Genomic DNA, 22,786 nt, shown 5'->3' with positions numbered 1-22,786 from the left:
AGCTCTAAATCATGTCAGACATGATAGCTGAGTATTCCCTGGTCTGGGCCCAGCATAATGAGTGCAGTCCTGAAAAAAAAGAAAGCTGATATTTAACCATATTTTTCTTTAAAACGTTAATCTAATAAAAGGTATCATTTTCATTGTTTTGTGTTGTTTAATGGATAACTACTACCATATCAGGCTGAAGGTATTAAATCTTTTCTGTTCTTCCTGCTACCCCTGTGACTGCATCCAAATGCCCAGGAAAATTTATCAAGCTGGAGGCATTTTGCTGTCAGTTCCACATCCTAAAATGAGCTGAGAGCAGGCTTAATCCAGCTGTTTTCTGGGTATTTAACTATGTAGTCTGATGGTGGTAGAACAGTTGCAGATGCGCAGTGTAATTATGTCTGTATGATCCTAATTATTTTACCAGCTGCCATTACTTTAGATTTTTCCAAGAATGACTAGTTTGAGAGCAAGTTGTGGAATTAGCTGTTTTGCCTTTGTAAGATCGTGAATGTATAACTGCACTGGGGACTGCTTTGGATCCTTATCAATTCTTTCAAGATTTATAACGTATTATTTCCTCTGCAAATGGATTTTTAACATACAATTTGTTTATATTGTAATCCCACCAATTTTTGTGGAAGAAACCTTTAAAATGAAAAACTGTCTTTGAAGTAGAAATTGAAAGCAGCCAGTTCATATTTAAGGAGTTGGAACTGATGAAAGAGTTTCTATAATTTATTCTTAGAGCAGCACCACTATATTTGTATCTATGTCAGTCAGTTCACCTAATAAAGCTCACAGGGGAGGAAGGATGCAATCCTACAGCACCCATGGCAGAGCTATTCTAGATCTGGACAGAGACGTTCTGAAATGGAGATTCTGTGCAGGACGAAGCAGCCACAACTGATCTGGGAAGATGTACTCAGGGCCTTAAAAAGTCACAAATGCTGGTTGATAACTGTAGCCGGGGAACAGACTAGTACACTGCACCATCTCGGAAACATCTGTCAGCAAAGCTTTTGTGGAGAATTAAGATCAAGGTCTTGGCTATGCACTGGCTGATATGCCACAGGAGTGCATGTTCATCTGGCTACTAACTCTCCGTGCTGTGATTGCTAGTCTAGTCACTGCTCATTATCACTGCTCACACTGCTGTCTGCTCATTAAAAGTAGGGAGAAGCATGTGGCTTGTAATCTCAGGGAAGCAGTACAGGGACAAATATTTATGAGGTATAAGTTAGTGTACTCTTGTGATTTCAATTAAGTTAAACCATTTACTTACACCATGTCCTATTTCAGGAAAGCCCTTAGGCTGGTGCTTAAATCTGCCCCTATTCAAAAGAGTATCTATATCCAGGAAGTATAGATTTCCAGAAATGAAACTCACTTGCAAATCCTGTAATCTTTTTCTTGATTGTAAATGTGAAAAAATGGATAATAGAAGTTCACCAGACACAACATTTCAGGACCATTCATCAAAACCCTAATAATCATGAGATGGGATAAAAGCAAATCCACACACACAAAACCAGTGAGGATCGGACTGTTTTTTTCCCCTCTGGTGCATGAATCTGTCTTTCTTTCTTAGTCTCCATGGTTGCAGAGCAAAGTTAGAAAATGTGACCAAAATACATCCAAAATAGGACATCCAAAAAGCTCAGAAGGCAAACTAAAGGAAGGCACTTATTTTTTTATAGTCCAATGTCATGTCAGTAGTCTTACTCCTGATTTATCGATTTTGAATGGACAGGGAAGACAATGTTCACTTTGCTTCTATAACAGGAGTTTTCAAACAGTGCTCCCTAGGCCATCTGTGACCTGAACAATTCCCCTGGCCCATGGCCTCATTGTAGTAGCCCTGCCTCTCAATAGCCTCTTGGGATTACGCTGTAGCTGAGATGAAGTGTTGCGGTGCTGGCAGCCCACTCTCAGCTGCCATCTTTCTCACAGCAGCACTCCCAAGAGAACTATTTCAGTTTCCAGCTAAAGTCTTTCCTGGGGAGAGTCCATCTTATGGCAATCAATCGATCCATGTTTTCGGATAAGTATGTTGTTTGTATGGATAATATTCTTTAGTCAAAGCCCCAGTTTTCTGCTGAAAAAACAATATTGTTTGAATAACTTTCACCAGACCAGTTTGGAAGAAGATGGAGAAATGTCAGAAGACCATCCAAAGCAGGCTCTAGAAGTTTCAGTTGAGTCTGAAATGTAACACAGTGGAAAGTCACTGAAGTTGCTCAAAGTTATGTATTTCAGGCAATTGGCAAGAATGATCTGTTAGCAGTAGTTCAGGTGGGAAATTAACATTCGTAACAAAAGTGTCCAAGTAGAAGAAATGACAATCGTGAAAATGAGAGAGAGAGATTTTGTGCTACAAAGGAAGATGTTAGAGATATGGAGAAAGAAACCAACAGGGTTAGTTTATGTTCTTCTTCTATGAGGTTTTCCAATCATTTCACACAAAAATGCTCTCAGAAAATGCTCTGCAATGGGAAACAGTGTTGTACTTTGGAACTGCCTGCAGTACACAGAGAACTTTCTCTTCGGTTTTCTGAGAAAGCAAATCAGTAAAATATCACTAACAGTCTGCAGTTGGGGAGCTCTTGCAAGTGCTTTGCTTGAACACCAATGAGCAGTTAAACCAACTTACTACTAGAAAGTTGACATTATACTTTCACAAGTTCAGTTACAGCACTGATAGCTTCAGCTACAAAATGTCAAAACCCTGATTCCAAAAAATGTAAGATACTGCTTGCACTGTCCTTTTATTGTGTGCTCTGATTTGTTGAATAATGAACGTGGCAAAAACAAATCTGGAGGTATACAGTACATATGACTAAGAAGTAGTTGGATGCAGGGGGGTACTTCTAGTTTTTGACATATGTCATGTTAAAATAGTTTCTCAGAACATTGCTTATTTCTGTTCCTAAAGATGCTGTTTACTGAGGGGAAAATTCAAATCCCAAAGTTCAGGAAATAAAAACCTGAATTGTTTCTGTCTGCTTTAGCTGCCTCTGTTCCTCATTTTCATTTCCCCTCCCGTCTCTCCATTGCTCCTGTTGTTTCAGCTGTTGCTCCATTTTCCTTTCATCTCATCGATTCCTCTGTCGTCAGTAAGGGTCTGAATTCCCTTCCCCCTCGGGCTGGCGACAGCGTTTCTGTGCTTTGCCTGCACTGCTGGGCTGAAAAGATTGTAGCATTGCTTATCTCATAAGATGCTGCTTTCTTTTTGGTACTAGGAACCCTTTTTCCTAATACCACAAATAATTGCACCCGTTTTATCAGATTTATAATAATAAAATACATAAAGAGGAGAATCAGAGACAATATTTTCCAATACTTGTAAATACTACACAATCATATACACATACACACATACGTATCTTTTTTTATATACCCTATGTTCCCAGGAGGCTTTTCTCTTGACAGTCCCGGAGCTATTTGTATCCAGAGAGAAAAGATGCCCTCCGTTATTAGTAGGGATGCTATTGCGGAGCAAGTTGTCTCTGGTCAACTCTGCAGGCAGAGGTCAGGGTGCCTCAATTGCATGATGATAGCCCAGCTCAAACCTGGTCTCTTTAGGCAGAGGCTCATTCTCTGCCTCCCTTTCTCCCTGCCATCTCTTAAAGCAGATGAATGAGCAAACTGCTTGAGTTCACAATTCAGGTATGTTCTTCTAGCGGTGAGCTCTCTATGCTCTCCACCCTTTTCAGCTGACAGCAGTTGCAGCAAATAACGTTAGCAGCTCCATACTAGCAATGCACTTAGCTCTGCCTCGGAGGACCCTCAGAATAGCTGGGAGCTGTTTTCTCTGCTTTATCAAATCAGATAGAGGGATTAAGTATTAAGCCAGTTTGCCCAAGGACAGTATATAAGAATGCCAGTCACACAGATGATTTTCACACATTAGATATGAAAAAGGATACATATGTCCAGATGATTGTATATGATTGTGCAGTATTTACAAGTATTAGAAAGTATTGTCTCTGATTCTCCCCCTCATGTGTTTTATTATTATAGAACTGATAAAACTGCCAGGTTTCTGTGGAGTTAGGATAAAGGGTTCCTCTGCTTCTCTCCTTCTCTCTCTCTTTTTTTAAACCACCAATACAAACATCAGTACATTTTGATTATATAAGCAAGCAAGTAAATATAGAAATATGAGCTGATGAATTCTGAGTATTCTGATGAAAACTGGAAACTATGGGTTCAGACACAGGAAAATTTTCAATGGTAAACAGAGATACACATACCCTGTAACTATTATCACAGGCAGTCTCTATAGGTAGAAACATATATTTCTCTAGTATTATATACTAGAGAAATTGTGTGAGTGCTATGGTAAAAAATGACACAATTAAATGGCAAGGCTGGAGTATTTTCTTCTAAAACCAAGTCGTGTTCATTGCTATATTCATTAAAAAGGTAAAAATAAAATAACACCTGCAAGATATTGATGTATTCACAATGTAGTGAATGCATTCATGGAAAATGTGACACTGAAAAATAAACTCAAAATCAAAACCATAAATTCCCTCTTTCCTCAAGGTAGCTAGCAAATACATGCACAACTGCGGGCCTTGCTTAGTGTTCTTTTAATGTAAATGGATAAAACATTTCTGTTAGGCTTTCTGGCAGAGGTATGGGAGACTTCTGTGTGGGAAACCAAATAAAGAAATTGACCAAATTAAAAGTAAGGAGAAATAAATATTAGCAAAATGAAAGGCCAAGTAAAAGCTGGCTGTGAATGTGAAATAGCACCTTGAATGAAGTTCCAATTTGTTCTAGTCTGTGATTTATTGATATAGTCTCTGGGCACTTGTGGTTTATTTAAACAGGAAAAGTAGTTGCTATGTACAACTACCATTGCTACTCAGCAACCTGTGGAGTTACTGAGAGCTGTGCTGAACTTCTGAAAACAGCATTTACCACTATGCAATTAGTGGCTTCTGGCTGTGGCAATATCTACTGTTGACAATTCTTACCTCTGATTCCTCTCCTGATATGCTTCATTGCTGTAAATCAGATCATGTTATTTGCTGAAGGACCTGGAAGAATGATTTGTGGTATGAGGGTGAAAGGTTTCTTTGCTGTTTTCTCTCAGGAATCAGATGTGCACTTCTTGAGTAGCAGAGTAACCTGAGCTGAGATTTTAAAGGATATTGTGGAGGAAATTCTGCACTCTTAAAATCAACAGCTATTATTCAATCAAGATAATGAACCATTGGAATTAATTCAGTAGTTGTCAACTGGAAAGTCTAAGTACAGAACAGTAGATATTTAGAGCCCTTCCTATAGCAAATTAGAGAATGCTTATATTCTTGAGAGTGTAACACTGAGCCTCAGGGTCTTAGCTTTGCATATACACTTGTAAGGGCTTATCAGCCATATAACATTAAGGAAAGTTAGGATAAATTACAGATGTTAAATGGGTGTGCTTTTCTGCAAACTAAAATTCTACAAGAAAAAAGAAGAGTGGGTGAACTGAGGCCTTTTTACTCCAGGATTGCAGAATCCACAAGGAGCAGAGGAGGGAGAGCACTTATATGGATGTGTGGCAGGAAGAAGATGTGAACTGCTTCAAAGGTGTTCTCACTTCAGTCTGTTGGTAAAATCACCTTATCTTTCTTGAGCATCCTCATCTAGACATGACTTAGGTATTGCATGAGCTTTTTAAAATCCTTAAATCATAAATCTTTTTTGATGACTTCAGCCAAAGAGCTATTTATTGTGCTGTTCTCTGTGCTATGGAGTATTGTCTTTGCCTTGAACGAGACCAAGAGGAAGATAACCTAGAATACTGCCTTCTTTTTCTGTAGTCAGTGGCAGCATTTCTTTTTCTCTTTCCTGAAGTCCAAGGAGACAGGACATCCTTGTACTATTCCCACAGCAAACTCTGAGGCTTCTTTGGGCTTCATAGCTCTTCTGAGAGGGTTGTGTCCTGTACCAGGTGTAGTTCTTCTGACAGTGCTGCACTTAGGCAGAAGAGCAAAGGGATGATGAGTGAAATGCTGGTCTGTGGACTCCCTACTCCAGCTTGCCTATGTTGGGGAAAGGGTGCCCTGTGGAGACTGTTCTCCTCCTTGTGATTTGCTATTTGCAATTGCAAATATTTGCTATTTTCAATTCCTCTATAACCTGTGGTAGATGATACAACCACCTACTAAACAGTAAAACATCTGTTGAAGCCCCGGTAAAAAGAGTAGACCAACAGGAGCGTGACTAAATTCGGTGGGGGCACGACGTAGATGTAATGCTGAGAAGGGAAGAGCCTTTTGTCCGTTGAGGAATACTTGCTTCAAGTTAAAGCCGCTTGCTGACAGTTGCCAGTATGTATGTGAGCAAAGCAGAGAGCTTTGTGGGAGGCTGTGGTTCAGAAACTTTGTATGTGTTTATGTGGCTTAGTGGTCTGTGCCGTACAGAGGTATTTGCACTAGCTGTGAATGTGCTAGCTCAAGAGCAGGGGCAGCAAATAGAGCTGAAAGCAAGAAGCAGGGCATAAGCCTGGGCAGAGCAGTATGATAAGGCAGCTATACAGCTTTCTGCACCTGAAATAGTTATTTAGAGCTGGCTTGCATATCTTTACACAGCCTTGTCTTGTGCCATGCAGATGTGGCAGTCTGGAAGGATATGAGCAGTTGGTGAAATGCCCCTCTTGAATGATGGTTACTTTCATGAGAAGTGTGAAGTGTGTTTTTGGTCTGTGCTATTATGGTGACTTTATTACAAATTACACTGTATATAACTGAGACTTTGTGAAATTATCATGGATTTGCTTTCAATAGGAGGTGTGAATAAAAATTATGAGACTTAAGTGAAATTCTTTTTTTACTAAAAATGTACGCCAAGCACATGAAATATGAGATACTGGGAGTGATTCAGGTGCCTAATCCTAGCTCTCCGATACTGTTTTAGATACCTCTGAGAGTCTGAGACATTTCCTTGAGGCTGTCAAACATATCAAAGGACCTGTGGGAGACCTACCCTCTTGGAACGTAGCTGGAAGCCAGGTAGGGTATTTGTGGCTATATGTATACTTTCAAATATCTTTAAAATGGTGTCAGATGCCTACATTTAAACACCTGAATCTACCCATTGTGTCACAGAAATGCAAAGGTTGGAAATACAAAAATGAAACCAATTTATTGCAGCCCATGTAATGAGAAATTGCCAGAATGTGTTGAGATGAGTGTTTAAAGCTCATAGTGTCTGTTGGTACAGGTCTTCTTGCTCATTAATGACCTGGAATCTTGCAGACCAACTGCCTGTGCTTGGGTTTGACCTACCAAAATGAAGCTCCGAATGTGATGTACCAGAGGGGAGAATATGCAAAGGAAGAAAGAGTGTAAGTTCCATAGCAAAATGCTAAGAAGATATGAGGGAAAAAAAAAGGTGTGTGTGTGTGTGTGTGTGTGTGTGTGTGTGTGTGTGTGTGTGTGTATTTATATACATATGTGTATACACACATCATATATGTTTTTTCCAATTAATTTCATAATATAGAATTATGAGAATCTACTAGTGTTCATTCATTAATAAATACAAACATTCATATTATACATTTTGTAATATGAAATGATTGCTATAATAATTACAAGACTACAACATTGCATATGCATATTTTGTAATATGAAATAATGAACTATAAATTATACAGTTACTAGGATGTAATATTATGCATATTTCGTATATATGTGTATATTCAACTCAGAAAAAAAATGTGTTCGTAGAAGACAATGAGAATTAGAAAGATCCTTTGAGAACAAATACTGTGGTTTTATCTTATAGTGAAAGGGGTTTTTTGAGATGTAGTTATAAATACAGTCACATGCACACATACATATATATTTATATAAATATATATAAATATGAGAAGTTCCATAGAGGAAGACCAAGAAGTGAATGGTAGGAAAAAGAAAGGTGGGGGAATCATTCACTAGTTGTGTGTACATAAGAGTGATTCTGAACAGATCTTGCCTGGCACACAAGTCAGCATGGTAGGCATGTGATGAAGTGCAGAACCCAGAAAAGCTACTACTTACTACCTAAAAGGCAAGCATCCCCTACATATCTGCAACAAAAAAAAAATTGAGGTCAGAGGTGACTACAGTCCGTGTGTGTGTGTGTGTGTATGTGTGTGTGTGTGTGTGTGTGTGTGTGTGGTAATGAGTTCTATGAAGTGCTTGGTGTAGGAGTGGGAAGCTGGCTGTCTATGTCTGTTTTGGGACATTCATAGCTTGGCAGTCTATAGGGCTTTCAGCAGTGTCTTGCATGGCAAGAAATAGCTTTCAGCTAGCTCTTCATGTGTCCCAGTACCATACTTGGCTATGACCAATTATTCTGTAAGGCCCTCCCATCGTAAAAGACTGTTCAGTTTACAACTTCTTCTGCAGACCATGTTTTAGGCTTCTGCCTTTTTTTGCAAGGGAATCTAATTTTTCATTCAGATGTATCATTGCATGGAAATTGTGATCTTGATCATTAACTTTTTCAGTGATGGGCAGAGATGGGTTTTATTGTTTCATCTCCAGGCCTTCCTGAGTCTTGGACCTTCCCAATAAATTATTTCAAAGAAATTCTGCAGAAAGTATTTCAGTTGTTCCTTCTAAGTTATGTTTTCTAGACCTTTAATTGTTCTTTTTACTCTCCTCACTTCTCTTTCCAGTTGAGTCACTTCTTGAAGGTCTGTGCCAAAAAATGGACACAAACGTCCAGCTGAAGCTGTACCATAGAGGAACAGAATTATTTCATTTGTTTTTCAGGCTGTAAGTCTTTTTCTGGTGTCCTAGGATAGCATTAACCCTGTTTGTTACAAACATGCTAAACTTGTTAGCCACCATCCATTTTCAAACTCTTTTCTTTCTAACCAGTTACTCCCTATATATATTTATTCAGCTGATTATTCCTACCTGACGAAAGTATAGCTCTTGGCCCTATATTTTTTTTCAATATATCAAGTTCATTTTAAACATAATCCTTTTCAGCAGCAAGTACTTGCAGATTATTGTCTGCAAATTTAATATGCATTCAACAGTCCTTCATGGAGTTTGTTAAATAAAATACTGGCAATCAGATTAGTGAAGTATTGACGCATGCTTATAAAATCTTGCCTGAGACATTCTTCCAGTTTAATAGGAGGAATTGACAACTACCTTCTGAGATCAGTGTCTCAGCCAGTTTTCAAGCAGTCCATAGTATTTTCTTTTAGAGTTTGCTTATAAGAATGTTGTATGAAGCAGTGTCAAAAGTCATAATTAAGTCACGATATCGTTTTGCTTTTCCTAAGAATGACAAGCTTGGTAGAATCATCATGAAGGATAATTTATTTAATTTGACTTGATTTTTTCTAGACAAATCTATGTTGCCTGTTCATTAATTTTTTTCTTGCCTCCATGTGTTACAAATAGTGACTGTTTGTTCCAGTTTATTTCCAGAAACTGTAGTTAAGCTGATCAGCATCTCTTTCCCTAGCTCATCCTCTTTACTTTGTACAGTTACATTTGCTCTTTTCAGCTCTTCTTGTGCTTCACCCACAAACTGTGAGTTTTCTGAGAGCTGAAGACTCTGCAAGTTCCTCAGCCGATTCCCTAAATTGCACATAAAGATCATCAGACCCAGCCTACTTGAAATGATCAAATTACCTATATACCTTCTTACCTCTTTTCTTCTTACTGGGAGGTAATGTCTTGCCTTGCTGTCATATGTGTTAATTATGATAGCCATTATGATAGCCATCTGATCACAGAGTACATATCTATTGAAGACTGTTACAGAAAAAGCATTAAATTCACACTGTTTAATGTGTCCATAACTGTATTCATATCCATAGCTGAGTCATGAGAAAGCAGATCATTTCAGTGTGCAGTGCCAGAACACAGTAGAAAGGAACCTGCCTTTTGAAAATCACCTATTGGAACAATCCTATTAAAAACAAATTTTGTTATCTTTATTGATTTCCTGGGTCCTGATTAGATGTAGATGTAATTAATGCTTTCCTATTAGCCTGTCAGGACACTGATTGGTCCTCTATTTAGCTATTTAAGCTACATATAAGTGAGACTAGTTTAATGTTAACAATGAATCCACTTTGTACTGGAGCACAAATAGTGTAGCACAAATAAGCCTGTTTGTATGAGAAAAACTTAGTCCCTTGGTAGGACTTTCTTCTTTAAAGAAGGTTGTAAGAAGAACTTAAAAGACATTTACATCTTAGGTTAATATTAAATTGGTTCTTTGATCAACACACCACAGAGGAAAGAGGAAAATCAAAAGAGAAAAGTTCAAGCTAAAGTTTTAGGTGCTCATTGCCAGCTCAGCTATTGGGAAGACAATCTTGACAGTACGCATATAAAAACCATGACACAGGAAGATAAACTGAAGCACATAGGGTTTCAGGTTTTGGTGATAAAGCCTAAGTTTTTACCTGCAGATGAATAAATTGGTGGCCTCCATGACAGAACATCACACACATGTTTGCTTGCCACATTCAAACCCAAGATGAAATGGGAGGATAGCAGAAGCTAGAGATGTGGGACAGCACTCTGCTGAAATCTCTTATACATGGGTCTTTCAAAACAGAGATTTTTCCAACCTCGGTATGTTGCAGAAGGGGATGAATTTGCATGGTTCTGAAACTCCTGCAAGGGGAATGGAGAAAGAACACTGTAAAAAGAATACCATATCTCACCAACAGTAAATGACATAATTCGTACACTGAATGGTACCATTGTATTTCTGAAGCTTGATCTCATCAAAGGGTATCACCAGCTGCAACAAGCTTCTGCGTTCTATCTGCCAAGTGTTTCAACACACATTGGTCTAAGATGGTATGAAAGCCAAACATCTGGAGTGTGTTCAGCTACAGAAGTTTTTCAAGATATGCTTTGAGGTATTATTGTGGTACGCTTCCAATATCTTCAATGGTATTGATGACATCATAGAACATGATGTAATCCATAAAGTTATTTTTCACTGTTTTATTGTACCTAAATTCCCCTCAGATATGCTGCTAAATTAATGTCATCCTTTAATTTTTGTTCATATTTTGTCACCCGAATGAATGCTGTTTAACCTGAAGAAGGTAACAACAATAGACAAAAAAATGGCTACCATAGATGCTAGGGAAGATCATTTTTTTCTTGTGGATGATCCACAGATGCTCAAGACTTTTCAACATTAAGGGTTTTTTTGGGGGGAACTTGCTATTCATGCATCTCTCTGTTATTTGTCCCGCTCAATTTTTTTGAACATCCCCAGCTCATAAACAAGGTTGTGATAACAAGAAGTACACTGAAAGAGAGGCACTTGAAAAAAAATTTAAATTTTGTATGATAGTATTTCTTGTTAAGGATTTGCCTGCGTTTCACTTGGAGGCATATCCAAGTGAGCTTGAATTAATTTGCTTACCCTTTGCAGTGCCACAGTGTAGCTATATAAGCACTAGCTAATAGCTGGAGCATTTATCCTGTGTCTCAAGTCCATTTTGCTACCTGTGCTAACTAAGAACTGTGTTAATATGCTAAGAACAAAGGCTACATAGTTATGCTGTTAGCTAATACAAAGCTGAAAATAAGGCAGTGCAGATTTGTCCATTGTGTTGAATCCGGACAGACAACAATGCTTTTTGATCCAAATTTGTCCATGAAACTAGCCATTGTCAATGCCGCAAAGAAGTTTCACTCAGTAACAGCAAGGAACTGATACACTAAGTTTGGTGGTATATGCAGACCATGTACAATATAAATAGAATAAAAAGATTTTTTTTAAACTGGGACTGTTTACAAAAGTGAGAGCAGCAATAAAAAGGCATAATCATAGGAATAATTTTAGGTCTATAAAACAAATCTTACAATGAGAAATTTAAGGAGCTTCATCCATTTATCTCATCAAAGAGAAATTTAAAAGGCAATTTGCCTGTGGCCTATAATTAAGGTTTTTAAGCCCTTTTGTAAGCATTCAAGTGCATAACAATGTCCCATAGTTAAGAGAAGAAAATAGAAAATTTTAAAATGAAAAGAATATCTAGACTTTAAGCAGAGACAGGATTTTTTGTGATGACTGATTTTCACCATTAGAATCGCTTATCATGGTTTTGGGAAGATTCTCTGTCACTTGGGATGTTAAGCTTAGAGTGGATATTTTCCAAAAGATGTTTGTTTAGTCTAACCACATGTCACGTGTTTGTGACTTAATCTTGGGGTTAGGCTTCAGTCACAAAAGCTTTGTGCATGTCCCCATGTGTATTGTGGATTGCATGAGAGAGAAAGAATGCTAGTGAAGTATTCAACTGCTGAACAGTTTTTGCACTCAAAACTTAAAAATATGTAGGATGGCATTATGACTTTGAAAGCTGGGACAAATAATTGAGCATCCACCCCTATCTGCAGTAATGCATGAGCTACATAGAAGATATGCAGAAATCTTTTGTTTTGAGGGCTACAACTGACATACAGACACATAGGATTGCCAGGGGCTATTATCAAGAGTACTTATCTTGTCACTTAATGTTCTTTTGTTCATTTCATTGTATTGAAGCTACAGACATCTGTGGTTCTTGCACAAGCATCAAAAGGTATCCAAGGACCAAGAACAGTCTGTTACCAAAGGTTTAGAATTATTAGAATCAGTTGCCTGTTGAAGACTGAAATTCTGTGAGGCTATTTAATTAAGAGGAGGATTTTCCAGCAATTGTACTGTTTTACCTGTATTATCATACATGGCTGCAGTAAAAACATTCCCCTAGACTTATGTGCATTGTCTGCATTAATGTGGCTGTCTGATCTTCATGTTACATCTTTTCAGCTCGAAAGTGCTGATTTATGGTACTGCCGACTTTCTGCAATTCACTCTCTTCTTCACATTCTTGCCAAACTAGGAATTACATGAAGATGTCATTGTTAGAGCTGCCCGAAACATCTGTGATGTTCAAGATCATATGTGTTTGCCAGACTGTGTTAGGATGGGGTCTGACTCAATACCGTCTGACAGTATAAGGTGGATAAAGTAGAAGTTCAAAAATACTACTTCCAGGTACGTTTTCTTTTTTTGATCCACATCAAGAGTAAACATTCTTTTTTCAACAAATGCCTGCCTGTTTCTTCTATTCCTGCACTTGGTGTTTGGGGCTTTTGAGGGGGCATTCCAGAACCACAGGAAACATGGACAGAAGGAATCCAGGCAGCTCCTCCAGGGTTGTTCTCTGTTACTAATTTAATGAGGATTCCAGCAAATAGGATTGGTGAGGTAACCTTGAGAAGGAGGGCTGTAAAGACACCTGATATCTGTTCTGAACACTCACAGCAGGCTTTTAGCTTATTCCCAGAGTAATCCAAGCTGAGAAGTCATTCCATTCACTAAGCTGCTCTTTGTGTTGACCTTGTAAACAGGCTCTTTTCTTTTCTGTAGCACTTGTGGTTTTTGTGGTCGTCTTCTTTTTATTTGAAAGTGTTAGAACACATTAAAGTCCAACTCTGTCTTGATATCTAATTCCCACTGGAAACAGGATCTAGTAAACTATTACTGACCTGTTCTGTAAGGGGGATTGCAAAGACAATGTAATATACCAAGGAAAGATCATTTGGCAAATAGGCCATAGTGGGAGAAATATAGACCCAGAAGTTACTGAATACAAGTAGAGAATGAAGTTATTCTGTATGATCTGGTTTGTGACATTGCTCATTTCTTCAGATTGAGCAGAGACTGCAGAAAGTGACCATATAACCACATTAGTCAATGACCTCTCTCTGTTCTTCCAAGTATGTTGTTCCGGGAACTGAACGGGGAATGCTTTTGAGCCCAAGAGCCAAAAATTAAAACTTGAGACTTTTTCCTGAATGTGCACCAAGACCCTTTTCTTTTGGTGTGTTTCTCTGTTTCCCATAAATAGGCAGGAGACAAACCTGAATATTCTTAAGGTTGTATTTTTCCAGTGGTATCCTTCCTATTAAAAATGATTCTTAAGTAATGGTTGGCTGTCTGGTAGGCCCTTGCCATAATGTTTTATTATTTTATTTTTACCTTTTCAGTTTAATCAACTCACATTGACCCTCAGAGTTTAGGTAGACTTTTCACTACCTACCTACAGATCAGAAAGCACTTCCTTGCCTGATTCCTGTGAGAGGAGTTCTCAGGCAAGCTAACACAGCTTTGATAGGGATATTTTCTTTTGTACTTCTGAATCTCTGGAGAATACGTTCCCTGTGTCCAGGTGACTTGCTGGACATGCTTTTTGAACAGACTCCTTGACAGGGAAGCTGGTTTTTGTGTACTTTCATCTCGGGTTGCATTCATTAACAAGAATTTTTCAAATGCGATTTGGTGTAAGTAGCTTAAGCATGCTTTTTCCTCTGTTTCTTACCTGTTTTTCTATGGACTTTCATAAGGACACTGTTTATTTTATATGCTGTAAATAATTATATTTATATTGTGTGACATACAATGCATAGATTACTGTGTTTTTTGTATTATCCTGGCTTAAATTAATGATTACTTCAAGGCAACTGGTTAACAAGAAGTTAACCTCACCCAAAGATGCTGTAAATCATGGAATGGGGATATTGGGGTATCTTAACAATTATCCTGGGTCCCCAGAGAATTCTCCAGAGTATTCAAAGACCAGCAGACTATAGTCAGGGATCAGAAGTACCTCTCCATGAGGCAAGGTTGCATGGAGAACACCTGAATGCTGAGGGGCTCAAGAGGTCTGTCATGTCAGGAAAAAAAATCTCCCCTGGTGTGAAGGTTTTTACTTGGTGTTGCAATTTTGTGTCCTGAGTTCGGATGAGCTCCATGTCTGTGGCTGTAATGCCTGTTCTTTCTTCCAGTGGGGAGGAGTGAAAAATAGTGGACTCTTGTTCAGCAAGTTCTAGACACTCTTATAGGACTGGGGTAATTTTGGCTCTTTGGATCAAGCTTGTTACCTGTTCATTTCCTTTAATAAAGACTCTGAGGATCTAACCACTCTTCCTATCCTGGATGGTGTGAAAAGTCAACTCCTGGCACTACAAAAATATTACAAGTGACATTCTTCATTTTCAGTCATCTTTTGTGTGTTTGCTTTTACTGCTGCCTCCAAACCTCCTTAGCACTTACCTCCTTCTTTGATATGTCTGTGACCCTGGAACTCATTTGAAGTCTTAGGAATAAATCTGAACACCAAAGCTGTATGAGAGGAAGAGGCAGCAGTTGAAAATACATCCTGTGATCTCTAGCATCCTCTTCTACCTTCTTTTATAATAAAAGGCATATTTTGCGAGTGAAATGTATTCTTATTGGCAACTGTGAATCTCAGCAGAGCAGAAAGGAAACGTTCTTGGTTTTGCATGTGTAACTTTTTGCTCATCTCAAACCCCAACCTGGAAAGGTACTGATAGGATATGCTGGCTATTTATAAAATGAAAAGTCTTACTTCCTTAAAAAAGTTTCATGAATATACAGTTCCAGGAAGAGAAATATAGTGATATGATTTACTTTGAAGTTATACTATAATACAAGTGGTATATGATTTTTAATTTTTCAGTAATAAAACAGTAGTCTAAGCAGGATGGTAATATACAATTGAAAGGACAGTGAGAAAAGATATGCTCAGTTTTATTAGCCCTATAAATGTAAGTGAAGTTGTTAAGATTTCTGTATAGACAAATGAAATGGATTGTTACTCAGTACCTTTGCCCAAGCACACTACAGGAGATTTAAAGGACTCTATGGGTAGCATTTGTGTGTATGTGCCAATTCTTAAATTGAATGATACTGTCCAAGATAATTCATCGTGCTGGGGTGAAATGCACTGGAGATTTAATTGATAGTCATTCAAATTATATTTTGTACAGTATAAATTCCATGCTCATGTTGCCTCACTGGGGACAGGATTTTAATGAAGATACCACCCAGAAAGACCATATATTCTAATTAGACTATATGTAAATAAGAGATGAGAAAATTGAAGTAATAAGAGCCCATAGGATTAAACATGGTTTATTAGGTTTGTGATTTTTGTTTCTATAATTGGATTTTCAGCTGTAGGAACTATCACTGTCATCTGTGCTGACGAGCAGGGCGATGTGGTGGTGAGCGCCTTGAAGAGCTCTGTGTCGAGCTGACAGTTCTAACTGAACCAGTGACCGGCTGAACTGGATGATTGCTTCCTTCTTTTTTCTGGTGCTCATCCTACTGATCTCTGCACAACTGCTACTCCAGCATCTGTGTGGATCTGGTATTCCTCCATTGATCCTGAATCAAACTATTTCAGTTTTTTACCACCTGCAGCTGAGAGTGACTATGGTTCACCATACTGATGGGCTTTCAGGTATGTTTTGCAAGTGGTCCCTCAGCAGAAATTATCCTGCTGACTTAAATAATTGTCTTACTATTTTGATTGTGCTTAGCTGATCTAAAAGATAATCTCTTCAATTCTGACTAAGCAGAAATCAGACATGTTTCTACGGTGTGGAGCCCACAGAAGGTCACAGATTTGCCTGCTCTGATCAGCTGAGCTAACAGGAAGCTGTGCTGAGCTGTAGAAACACTTGTGCTAATTTCTAGTCTGTAAAGGAGCAAAGATATATTTATTGCCATGCCCTCCTTCACTTACTTCCCACTTTCCTCATACTGAGAGAAATTCACCTAGTATTGAGTTCAAAGTTACTCTGGTCAGGCTTCAGCTTAGAGGAGCATATGACTTTTTATAGCTTCTGGGTGAAAGTTTATCCATTAATACACATCTTAGATGTGTGCTCTAGCAGACCAATCCGTTAAAGTGATATTGCATCTGCTAAGAGGCCAGTTGCAAGAAAGTAGCCATGCTACTTCCATTAGACTTCCTGCTATTACATGTCTGCATAGTATTACTTAGGTCACACCATGGAGAATCTGAAGGGCTTCATCTCCAGAACCTGTTTGGGAAGTTATACTATGTGTCTATTTATATGAATATTTTATTTATTTATATGCTTCTTTGTGGATAAAACAGTATGTTATCCCAAATGGTGAAAGTGGAGCAGAAAAATCCTGTTTTCCTGTGGAGACACTTTGGTCAAAAATTGCAGTTGAGCCCTGAGTAGCAGTATCTTATACTGGTTATCTATGGAAGGCTCCCTGATAGTTTGTGTGAAGTGATTGCAGTACATGGCATACGTCATGACAAAGAATCACCAGCAGCCATCTCACTGCCTGCATCAGCACATACGTCAAAAACTGAAGAAACTGAAGGTCCAGGAGGTTGAAATGCCATCAGCCCTGTGACGACCCTTGCTAATGATTTGCACACTGCTGATGGGAAAAAGTACTGCCTTCTGCATCACAGCTATCAGTTCAAAATTAGAAAACTAGAAAACTTCCTGTAGCTCTGAAAAAACTCAAATTCATACCTAAGATTGGGTAAGGCATTGGCACCTACAAGCACATCACAGTCTCTGTTTTAACTGTTTGTTATTGTTTCATCTATGATTGAGTTAGATAAAGGCCAAGGATAAGAAGCAATGGTTTAATAGAACATGTGGTGGCAGATGGAACTGATTACAGGTGTGTGCTGGATAGGCCAGGACATGAGTCACTGCTGTGTTTACATGAGTGAAACTGGAGTATCAAGAGCAACATTTACAGAAATATCAAATAGGTAAATCAGTGACTCTAGAGGATACTAAATAGACATTTACAGGCTACACAATTGTTCCATTGTTAAAAACTTGAGTAAAAGGTATTTTAAGACTAAATGACGAGTACACAGTTATTGCACCATAAATGGCCATGTTAGATAAGGATTCCTGTAGTTCCTATTGAAGGAATGTGAAATCTAATGTGCATTTTATTTTGGGATTAAAAGGTCAGTTCTGCATCAAAACTGAGTAATTGGTTCAGGCAGACCAGACATTCGCCTTTCCATCTAGAACTGCCAAAGAGACCCTCCCCGTCTGAAGGACACAGCTTCAGTCTTTGAGGTAAAGTAGTGGCAGCAGTGGAAATCAAGTGTGAAATTAAGTTGCAAAAGGTCAAACAGAATTCTCATTTCAATCATAACAGACAAGTTTTATGGTCCAAGAAACAGGACCTTAAAGGCCTTTAGCTAAATTTTTAAGAGACAGACAAACTCTCCAAGTGTGTTTCTTCCACCAAATCCCAAACAGTGTAATGAAAACAGTCCTTATTAAAATAAAGCACTTGAAGTCTATTGTCAAAAACTACATGAATCAAAGTGTAAGATTTCATGGAAGAGCTTGGAATATATATGTTATATATATATCTTAAATTCCCCTCAGCTGAAGTAGAGTAAGAATGTATACAAAATAAAATCATGAATGGAGAAATTTTAAGTGTTATTACATTACCGGCCAAGTGGAAGCTAACTGGAGGTGATGTCCAATATGGGAAATGATGTCTTTTTACAAATAATACCTTGGAGGTTGTTGAATTAATGTGTTTTTTTTGCCAAAGGGTGCTTTGTGGATTGTTACAAGAAACACATTTTTTTTGGTTACTATACCTCTCAAAGGGACCATTACTTATCACACATACATAAAGCATCTGCCTACACATATTGAATATACTCGTTAGCATAAAATCCTTCATCATGTGGAAGAATACCTATCTTAGAAGATTTGTGACAAGAAAGCAGGCAATGTATCTGTCTGAAGAAAAATGAAAACTGGGTAGCAGGTTTGGATACTATTATTTATAGTGCTACTTTGGTGAGTAGAAGGTGATTTTTAGGTTGTGCTGGATCAGACTGAAGATGTATCTTGCCCAGGATCCTGTCTCCAACAGTGGCCAAAAATCTAGACAGAGCACCATGGGCAAAGTCCACTGGCTCCTTGGATGCCTTTCAGGGAATAGTGAGCTCTGCCAGGGATGTTTTGCATTGATTCCTCTGCTGGTTCCCTGGTTTTTAACTGTTTGCTCCTCATCCCTAGTATATTTTCATTTCTTGTTCTCTGTAGCCATGATTAACCTCTGTTCTCACAGAGAGGTCCTAAGTTTTGAGAGGGAGTGGTGTCCACAGAGGGAACCGGGGCCAATAGCAGATGTCCAGGGGAAAAAAAAAACGCATACTGATATCCCTCCCAAATGCTATCCCAGCCTTTTTGAGTCAGCATGGCCTCTCTTCACAGCCCAGATGTAGCACAGATTTCGCCTCTCTCTACTGCACCCCAGCTGCTGTCCTGGCTCTGTTCTGCCTAGCTCACCTTGTACTGCAGCATTTTGGCCTCCTGCCAGTCTCTCCCAGGACTGCAGAAATGCCATTGGCAATAATCCATTCCCTTTTGCAGCACCTGAGCTTGCCCAGTACCGCCTTCTGCTCTGGCACCCTGCCCAGGGACACCAAGACAAATATCTATTGTTTCCTCCTCCAGCTATTTTATTGCCTTCTTGAAATAATTTCTGCCTTTGCATTCTTCCTAGCTCTTGCAGTGAAAAACATCTGATGGGTGTTTACTCATGGAAATAGGGCTTCTGCTCATTTGTAAAGCAAATACAGGAATTAACTCCATCCCAAACTTCTCCCATGTGTCACCTGACATCTTCTCAGATTTCTGTTCATGAAAAAGGGCTCCTAAGCCAGTACCCTTTCACATCCTTCTTTTAATAATTAGTCACCATAATCCTTCCAATAGGACTTCCTTTTTTACTGGAGCTAGCTGGCTGTTAAGTGTTAGCACAGTGCTAATTGCTTTCTGCCCCCAGTTAATTTTCTTTATTAAATAGGGTCTGTCATACATAGATATTTGGAGTCAGTTCAAATGATTTCCCCATCCACATTTGAATTACTCCCTGATCTATGCCGGTGTGAAAAAGAAGAAGCCACTGAAAATAGGGCAAATGATTGAGCAAGTGGCCAGCATGTCTGTCTGTAGAAAGCACGCCACCTTTGTTTAATTGATTTATCTGTGCTATTGAAGTGTTGACATTAACTAATAGTAGTTGACATTAACTAATGGGGGATAACCAAGATAATGATGCATCTTTTTGTTCCAAAAGCTATGGAAAGCAAAGGACCTGATATATCCATGTGGCAATAGCTTACCTTTTCATACTAGTTACTAAATTCCCAATGTATGGATAACTTCTCTCAGTTAAGTGTAAATATTCAGCTAGAAGAGACAGAGGGTGTCTAAGGGACACAAGATCTGAATGATTATTTGGCATGATGAAGAAAATAAAATATTTACAATTTCAAATACATATGTCCTCAACATTTTGAATTTTGATAAAATAGTGAAACGAAAAAATGAAAGCTTTTATCCTGTGTTTCGATCTGCTCTAGAATTAATGAAATAAAGAAATAAAGAAGGAGACTTGAAAAAAAAAAAGCTCACAATACAGTAAAATTTGGCTGAACTCACCATCTAAGAAAGCCTAAGAAATACTAACTTGTGCAAAGTAGTATTAGTGATCGGTAAAGCGCTGCACTGCAGGAAGAACAGAGCTGGTAAAAGTTTCGTGAGAATTTGACTGGATTCACTTGTAATTCCCACACTCTGATTCAAGCTAGAATGTGGTCTTTGACAACTAAAACAATCCCAGAGAATAAATAGAATCTCTCACTGGAAGAGATGGACTTGACCATGGATATTTTAATGAGGGGTCACGCTTTTATACCAGAGATAATAATCCCCTTTCATGGATGAGATATCTTTTATTTCATCATGAAAGCTATACTTGAGTATTACATTTGTTCACATTTAGTTATGGGATCTGAGTGTGCAATACTGCTTTGTCGTCCTCTGTGCTGTGCTTGGACTCACAATGTGAATGTCACACTAGGGATGGGTGACTTGACATTGACAAGTGATTTCTTGGCTTTTAGATAAAACCTTCTCAACATGACAGGTCCATCACACTATGAGGCAATTGTGCTCTTTAACTGTATGCCTTACATAGCAAGACACACCACAGATAAAATACTGTGTAGGGCAAGGACTGAAAGAATGATGCTTTCCCTGAAACACTAATAATCTTTTAATTTCTCCACTGTGAATTTATTTAATTTAATCACTCATAAATTAACAGATTTATGAATCACTTAGGGCAATTTACTTGTTATACATCACCATATATACTGATAATGCCATGAGAATAAAAAATGTAATGATTCATAATGTTATGCTGTGCAAGCTTTTTCAAGCAATTAGATCCCATTGAAATCAGAATAATATACTTTGACTTTCATGAGCTTTGGATCAGGCCTGATTTACAGTACTTCAGGTATTCCAGTCCTGGTCTTTGCTTCTTTGGTAGTTATAGGTGCTCCAGATGAAAATCTGCATTGTGAGAAGTAATTTCACCCAAGAGGTTAACCCAGATGCGAGCACCATAGTCATAAGTCCTCAGTGTGCGTTTATGGGTCCACAGAACTCATGAATCTTAATCCAGTCGGAGCATATCAGAATTCAAAGTCCACTATGCAATGTGCTGGTCTATAAACTGCAAAGCATGAACAGAGAGGAATGTGTACTGATGCTAGTATTTTTAACTGAAATAACGAAGTCAGAGATGAATACGTTTGTTTATCAGCTCTGGTTCTTTTTCCATTTCAAACAAAATGACTGCATACAGTGGTCGGAAAGGCCTGCAGCTATGATCTGGTCCCAAATTGTTCTTACATTTGTTGGCTTCATGGATACCAGGGAATTTATTATTGATTTAACCTGGTGAATCAGATCTAAATCACACCCTCTGCTTCTGATCTCAAACCCACCTGAATATGATGTACCAAAGGTGTAAAGCAAATTCTCTGGAATTTTTCTAGTTTCATAAATGTGGAAGTGAGAGAACATCTTAATATAGTTTATTAGTATGAATTCAGAACTTAGAGAGTTAGGGGATCCAAATATGAGATGGCAGAGATTAGGTGACAGAGGGATGAGAAGCAAGAGAAATTCAAATGCTAAAGAAATACTCATTTTAGAATTTGCCTCCTTTTTAATTTGTCTTTACAGTATGTAATTCTAATAATATCATTATTCCAGGATCACATCACTACAATGGCAGGCAAATCTAGTTTAAAATTACTACTACTACAGGCCGTTCATCCATGCTACCAGTTCTGGAGAGTTTTCTGGCTTTTGAAAGTGCACTTACTTCCTTTTGATTAGGAATGTCATAATTGAATTTTGAGGACAAAAAGATTTGAATTAGTAACAGCAAAGTAATTAGAACACTAGTTAAAAGACATATTCTTCACAATATCCCTGCGTGTTATATCTAGGACGTTTCTTGTAAAATCCATTTCATGAGACTTAAAACTCCTTCCGCTGAATAATTAATCAAGTGTTAAATGTACCTCTATGCAATTATCTTAAAAAGAATTAGAGGAATCAGTGAAATATGGTTATCTCCTATTCATAAAGAGTAGAATGAGTTATTCCTCTTTGTTACATATATTTCATTGCTGATCAGCTCTACTATAAAAATCCTAGTGTTATCTACTGCTGAAATCTATAGACACTTCTCTTTTAAACAGAGCTCTTAGGTGAAAATACCTGCACTGGAGTGATGATGGGTATGAACAGCATATTTTGGACAAGATGCTGATCTGCATATAATTGATATATTTCAGGAAAAATTTCATTACTTTATAGTACTCCAATGAAACTGCAGGCATAGTTATTTGAAAATGAATATTTTAAGGATTTGGAAATGTGCATAATGAATTGATTAAGAACTAAACAACGAGAGTCCTTTGTGGGGGATTCTAACCCTCACGTTCTGGGGCTTTGCTTTTGTCTACAGTGTCCGGTAATGGCCATTACTGAAGCCAATCTCCTGGCCCAGAGGGAGGCCTTGTTCTTGGTTCCTACAT

The 22,786-nt window shown here is 38.2% G+C and overlaps 1 long non-coding RNA gene across 1 annotated transcript in view; it reads left to right on the top strand.

The window, feature by feature from the left end:
* LOC112983652 (uncharacterized) overlaps nt 1-22,786 on the top strand; it is a 197,630-nt gene that overhangs the window by 35,525 nt on the left and 139,319 nt on the right. Inside the window, exons 3-7 of the long non-coding RNA XR_010386263.1 lie at nt 6,910-7,004; nt 7,251-7,339; nt 12,869-13,023; nt 16,009-16,297; nt 17,813-17,927. This is a non-coding gene — a long non-coding RNA (uncharacterized LOC112983652). The remainder of the gene's footprint in view (nt 1-6,909; nt 7,005-7,250; nt 7,340-12,868; nt 13,024-16,008; nt 16,298-17,812; nt 17,928-22,786) is intronic.

Source organism: Dromaius novaehollandiae, chromosome Z, assembly GCF_036370855.1.
Source record: "Dromaius novaehollandiae isolate bDroNov1 chromosome Z, bDroNov1.hap1, whole genome shotgun sequence".
In the NCBI taxonomy this organism is placed as follows: domain Eukaryota; kingdom Metazoa; phylum Chordata; class Aves; order Casuariiformes; family Dromaiidae; genus Dromaius; species Dromaius novaehollandiae.
The sequence above is the reverse complement of the archived record's forward strand: the minus strand, read 5'-3'. Positions and strand labels throughout refer to the sequence as shown.